The sequence below is a fragment of the Fukomys damarensis genome, unplaced genomic scaffold (assembly GCF_012274545.1).
Source record: "Fukomys damarensis isolate Sample0158 unplaced genomic scaffold, DMR_v1.0_HiC HiC_scaffold_14, whole genome shotgun sequence".
Lineage (NCBI taxonomy): Eukaryota > Metazoa > Chordata > Mammalia > Rodentia > Bathyergidae > Fukomys > Fukomys damarensis.
Genome location: NW_022900926.1, coordinates 51,528,578 through 51,535,815, shown reverse-complemented (window position 1 = coordinate 51,535,815; position 7,238 = coordinate 51,528,578). Strand labels below are relative to the sequence as shown.

The 7,238-nt window shown below is 36.8% G+C and overlaps 1 pseudogene; it reads left to right on the top strand.

Moving 5' to 3' along the window:
• The first annotated feature begins 386 nt into the window (after window positions 1-386).
• LOC104874291 overlaps window positions 387-7,238 on the top strand; it is an 18,182-nt pseudogene continuing 11,330 nt past the window's right edge.

Sequence of the window (7,238 nt, the reverse complement as noted above, 5' to 3'; positions counted from 1 at the left end):
TTATTTATGTATTTATTTATTCTCCCAAAGAATTTCAATATATTAGACAAGAATTACCTTGAGGAAATAATGCTTTATTCCAACAACATCCCACCCTTACATCCATAAGTTGTTTTTTTGTGTTGTATTGACTACTCTTTATCCTACCAGCTTCCCTGGTATGTTTCTAAAGGAAAGATCTCTTATCTGATGCAGTTTATAATCTCACTGACTACTATGGGCTGAATTGTGTCCCTCTTGAGATTTAATATATTAAAACTTATCCTTAATTTGAGTATATTTGATGATAAGATCTATAAAAAGATAGTTCAGCCCAGCCTAATCTACAGGCCTCCTCTGGAGCCACGACTTTTCCAGCGGATGCCACTGATTGGCTCAGACCAAGCATGAGGAGGGTGAGTTTTGCAACATCGCCCCAGCATGGACTCAGAGTCCACTCAGCTGTGCAGTGCAGCCTGATCTATGGGCCTCCTCTAGAGCTGCACCTTATCAAGTGGGCACCACTGATTGACTCTGATACAGCACCAGGAGGGTAGCCACATGGGCACCACTGAGCACCATTGCGCCCGCCCTGGCTCATAGATCCCCTGATTGAGCCAGTCCTTCGACACACTCTGCAGAGGTATGGTGGGATATAAAGGGTGGTGATTGATCCTACTATGTTCCTGATTGTGTCGCTTGGGATAAAGGATAGGGATTGATTTGATGAGTTGTTTTCTCAATTATGAAAATGAGAATGGCTATAAGTCATTAGAGAATCAAAGGCTGGGACGCAATGATATCAGGAAGACTTAATGACCCAGAGATTGAATCAAGGGCAACCCAACAGCAAAAATAAAGATGAGAAAACACTTAAGCAAGCCACAAACAAAATTCCAGGCCACGAATGGCAAACAGTAGGGCAAAAGAGGATGAAAAATCAGATAGTGAACCTCCAGGACACTCAGAACTAACAGCACAGGAAGTGAAAAAAACTGATCAATCAAGCTCTAGAAAAATTGAAAACAGAAATTATTTCCCAGATAACCATAGAGATGGTGAGCAAAATGAAAGACATGATTCGAGAATCCAGAACACAAACTGACAAAAAAATAGATGAGTTTAGGAACATAACAGAAACAATGAAGGCCCAGAATAAGAAAGAAAAGGAAACAATGAACACCCAAAATAGGAAAGAAATGGAATCCATTAAACAGATTCAAACAGATATCCAGGAGATTAAAAATTCTATTGAAAGCATACGTAACTGAAACAAAAAGATTGAGAAGAAAGAATTTCAGATATAGAAGATAGGATAGCAGACAGTGACAATGAAAAGAGAGGTTTCTCAAAAACAGTAAGGGAGATTCAATCCCTGGAACCAAAAAAAAAACAAAAAACAAAAAATAAAAAACAAAAGGGAGCATAAGAAATCAATCCAACAACTCCTAGATGATGCAAAGAAACATAACATAAGACTGATAGGAATCCATGAAGTACCAGGAGAAAATTCAAATGACTTAAAAAAGCTGTTCACAGATTTAATGACAGAAAACTTCCCAAACAGAGGGGAAGAATTAGACATACACATAAGTGAGGCATATAGGACACCAACTAGCCAAGATCAAAAAAAAATTTACACGTAGACATGTACTAATCAAGATCCCAGAAACCCAACAGAAGAACAAAATACTACAAGCAGTAAGAGAAAAGAAACAAATCACATGCAAAGGAAAGCCCATCAGAATCACAGCAGACTTCTCAACACAAACCCTCAAGTCAAGGAGAGCCTGGGGTGAGGTATTTCAACTCCTAAAAGAAAACAACCTCCAACCAAGACTGATGTATCCTGCAAAAATCTCTTTCAAAGTGGACAGAGAAATAAGATACTTCCATGACAAAGAACACTTGAAAAACTTCATGAATACTAAACCAGCACTACAAGGAATTTTAAACAATATCCTAGAAAAAGACAATGAAGATCACAACACCAGAAGGCCCAACAGAGCAAATCAAATACCAAGGAAAGAAACTAAAAGGAGAGGACAAAAAATAAAGAGTAAACAAACGGACAATAACATGACAATAATAAGTCAGTACATATCAGTTATAACTAGCAATGTCAATGGCCTCAATTCACCAATCAAGAGAAATAGATTGGCAGAATGGATTAAGAAGCAAAATCCAGCAATATGTTGTATACAAAAAACACACCTAGTGCAAAAAGAAGCCCATAGACTGAAACTGAAAGGATGGAAAACAATACTCAACACTACAGGAGCCCAGAAAAAAAGCAGGGGAAGTAATCTTATTCACAGACAAAGCAAATTTCAAACCAAAACTAATTAAGAGAGACAAAGAAGGCCACTACATCCTTGTAAAGGAAACAATCCAAGAGGAAGAAATGACAATCATAAACATATATGCATCAAAAATAAATGCCCCAACTATACAAAACAAGCATTAAGTAACATGAAAAACCAAATAAGCACTAATACAATAGTAGTGGGGGCTCTAAATACCCGACTATCACAAATAGACAGATCATCTAGGCAAAAAATCAACAATGAAATACTAGAAATGAACCAAGCTTTTGAACGCATGGACTTATTAGAAGTCTAATAGAGTGTTCCACCCCACAAAATCAAAATATACATTCTTTTCAGCTCCACATGCGACATTCTCGAAGGTAGATCACATAATACCTCACAGAACAGGTTTGAATAAATGTAAAAGAATTGAAGTTATTCCATGTATATTATCATATCACAGTGCAATAAAGCTGGACATCAATAGCATAAGAAATCGTAGGAACTTCACAAACACATGGAAATTGAACAACACTCTCCTGAACAATCAATGGATCACAGAGGAAATCAAAGAAGAAATCAGACAGTTTTTACAAATAAACAAAGATGCCAATACAACATTCAGGAATCTATGGGACATAATGAAAGCAGTTCTATGTGAAAAATTCATAGCACTGAATGCCCACATTAGAAAAACAGACCTACCTCAAATAAACAACCTAATGATGACTCTTAGACTCCTAGAAAAACAAGAGCAAGAAAAACCCAAATCTTGAACAAGAGAGGAAATTATAAAGATTAGAGCAGAAATCAATGCAATGGAAACTAAGAAAATGATACAAAAAATAACTTAATCAGAGTTGGTGTTTTGAAAGACTAAATAAAATTGATAAACACTTAGCAAGCCTTATCAAAAAAAGGAAAGAAAAGGCTCAGAATCATGCAATCAGGAATGAAAAAGGCGAAGTCACAACAGATCCCAGAGAAATTCAGAGGATTTTTAATACATACTATGAAAACATGTACTCTAATAAAATGGAAAACACAGAAGAAATGGACAGATTTCTAGATACTTATGAATTACCAAAGTTGAATGAAGAAGATAAAAACATTTTAAACACCCCAATCACAATCAGTGAAATTGAAAATGTAATTAAACACTTATCAACAAAGAAAAACCCAGGTCCTGATGGATTCACCGCTGAATTTTACAAGACATTTAGAGAAGATCTACTGTCATTACACTTCAGGCTTTTCAATGAAATTGAAAGGGAAGCAATACTTCCAAATTCATTCCTGGAAGCAAATATCTCTTTGATTCCCAAACCTGAGAAACATGTAACAAAAAAGAGAACTACAGGCCAATCTCCTTAATGAATATACATGCAAAAATCCTCAGTAAGATATTAACAAACAGAATACAGAGGATTGTCAAGAAGATCACACATCCTGACCAAGTAAGATTTATTCTAGGAATGCAAGATGGTTCCACATACATAAATCAATAAATGTTATACACTATATTAACAAAGTCAAGGGCAAGAACCACATGATCCTCTCAATAGATACAGAAAAAGCATTTGACAAAATTCTACACCCATTCATGATAAAAACTCTGCAAAAAATTGGAATAGATGGTCTATGTCTCAACTTAATAAAGGCTGTCTATGAAAAACCAACAGCCAACAACATATTAAATGGCCAAAAACTGAAAACCTTCATGTTAAAATCAGGAACAAGACAAGGATGCCCACTATCACCACTCCTGTTTGATATAGTTCTGGAAACATTAGCCATAGAAGTTAGACTAGAGAAAGAAATAAAAGCAATAAAGATAGGAAAGGAAGAAGTTAAACTGTCATTATTTGCTGATGATATGATACTCTACATTGAAGACTCAAAAAACTCCACCAAAAGTCTTCTCGACTTTATAGACACTTATAGCAGAGTAGCTGGATAAAAGATCATTACCCAAAAATCAATAGCCTTCTTGTACACAAATAACAGACTCACTGAACCAGAAATTAGGGAAACAATTCCTTTCCCAATAGCACCCTAAAAAATGAAGTATCTAGGAATCAATCTAACAAAAGAAGCAAAAGACCTCTACACTGAAAACTACAGCACTCTGAAAAAAGAGATCGAGGAGGATATAAGAAAATGGAACGATGTCCCCTGCTCCTGGGTAGGAAGAATCAACATAGTGAAAATGGCCATACTACCAAAACTGCTATGCAGATTCAATGCAATACCAATTGAAATACCAACACCACACTTCACAGAACTAGAAAGAAGAATCCAAAAATTTATTTGGAACCATAAGAGACCTAGAATAGCAAAGGCCATCCTAGGCAACAGACACATGGCAGCAGGTATAACAAATCCCAATTTGAAACTATATTACAAAGCCACTGTGATAAAAACAGCATGGTACTGGGAAAGAAACCGACCTGAGGATTAGTGGAACAGATTGGAAGACACAAAAACAACTCCAGATGCACTCAGCTACCTCATCTTTGACAAAGGAGCTGACCATCCTAAGTGGAGGAAAGATAGCCTCTTTAGTAAATGGTGTTGGAAAAACTGGATCTCAACCTGCAAAAGATTAAAAGTAGACCCTTATCTGTCACCATGCACTAAATTAAAATCCAAGTGGATTAAAGATCTAAATATAAAAACAAAAACACTAAATTTGCTGGAAGAGAAGTTAGGCCAAACTCTGGAAGACATTGGCTTAGGAAAAGACTTTATGAACAAATCCTCAGTAGCAGAGGAACTAGCAGAAAGAATCAACAACTGGGATCTAATCTTATTAAAAAGCTTCTGCACTGCAAAAGAAACAATCAACAGAACTAAGAGACAACCTACAATGTGGGAAAAACATTTTACAAGTTGTTCCTCAGACAAAGGACTATTATCTAGAATATATAAAGAACTCAAAACAACCAGCACCCCTCAAATATAAAGACCCAATTCAAAAATGGGCATTTGAAATAAGCAGACATTTCTCAAAGAAGTAAAAGCAGCAAGTAAATATATGAAAAAATGTTCCACATCCCTGGTCATTCGAGAGATGCAGATGAAAACAACACTGAAATTCCACCTCACCCCACAAAGAATGGCTGCTATCAAGAAATCACACAATAGCAAATGTTGGCGGGGTTGTGGGGAGAAAGAAACCCTCCTTCTCCATTGTTGGTGGGAGTGCAGACTGGTACAACCACCATGGAAGTCAATATGGAGATACCTCAGAGAACTAGGATTAAAGGTTTTGTTTGACCCAGCCATCCCTCTGTGGATATCTTTCCAAAAGAATTAATAGAATCATACCACAGTGATATATGTGTACCCATTTTTATAGTGGCACAGTCTGTAATAGCTAAAACTTGGAAGCAGCCCATCTGCCCATCAATTGTTAACTGGATAAAGAAGATGTGGTTTTTCTATAAAATGGAATACTACTCAGCCATAAAGAATGAGAATGTAGATTCATTCATAGGTAAATGAGTACATTTTGAGGCTATACTCTTAAGTGAAATAAATAATTCATACATATGCAAATACCAAATAGTTTCTCTGGTGCGAAAAACTAAAATAGCACTCAAAATCCTAATGGGACAATTAGTAATGTGAAATAGGAAGAAAAGGACCAAAGATGTAGGGACAGTGAGAAGGATAGGGAAAGGGGAACAAGGGAAAAGGAAAAAAATATGAGAAAATGTAAAAATGGAATTAAAGTTTTTAAAGGTGGGGAGGGGAGGACAGGATGAAGGGAGGGTGGGGAAAAAATGAGAACCAAGACCTGGCACGTAAACGTACAAGATCCCAGTAATGAATGTAATTGTACTGTATACCTAGAATGTACCAATAAATTCAATTTAAATTTTTTAAAAGTTCAATAAGGTCACAAAGCTGGAGTATTAATTTAATGGGAATGATGCTCTTTTAAGATGAGGAAAAAAACGTGGTGTGGAATGGGAAATACAGGAAAAGGGGTCTTTGAAGATCCCCTGAGGAGGGGAGTATCTGGAAGCCAAGGAGAGAGGCTTCAGGGGAAATCAATTTGGCCAACACCTGATCTTGGCCTTCTATTTCTAGATTGGGAAAAAATAAATCTGTTATTTAAATCTCTCAGTGTGTGGTACTGTTATGGCAGCACTGGCAAACAAACACACTAAACAAATCTAATCTGTATGTAGACACAAGAAGCTTCAGCCCCTACAACTGCTCCCTTCTTCCGTCCCTCCTGCCTCCACGGTAGGACCTCCTCTGATTAGAGGTTCTCCAAAGATTGGCTCGCTTTCAGAGAGCTTTAGCTAGAATTGATTTATACCCCCAAAATAAAACACACTCAGAGCAGCTGCTATCTAATTATTACAAGTATGGCTGAATGATACTCTCAAACACAAAATCTAACTGATGTGAACAATTGAAGCCTTGTTGGGCTTAATCTTGATGACTGTAATCCTCACTCTATACAATATATGAGGTTTTATAACATATATATGTATACATAATCTATGAGGGTTCCCTCTAATAAGCATGCTCATACGTGCACTAATATGCTCTCACACAAGACTGATAAGCACATCATTAGACAGTTCTGAGTGTGCCTCCTTCCTGGTACCTAGCATAACATAGCATATATACTGAGTATTCGAGATATATATAGATCAGATACTTGCCCTCAATTCTGTTTATAAAATGTGTCAACAGATTCCACTTAAAAGGCTAAAAACTCACTATTTGCCAGTTACCCTTCTAGGAGTCTCACAGATATTAGTGTATGGAAATCACACAATAAAATTGTAAGTATACTATTCATGCAAATGTAGTACTATATCCCCTTGTCACTGACAACCCCCCCCAAAAAAAGAGGCACCAAGCATGAGGAACGTATTCAAGTTAGAGGGCTGAGTGGCAGACCTGTGCCATGAGACTGGGGGATAT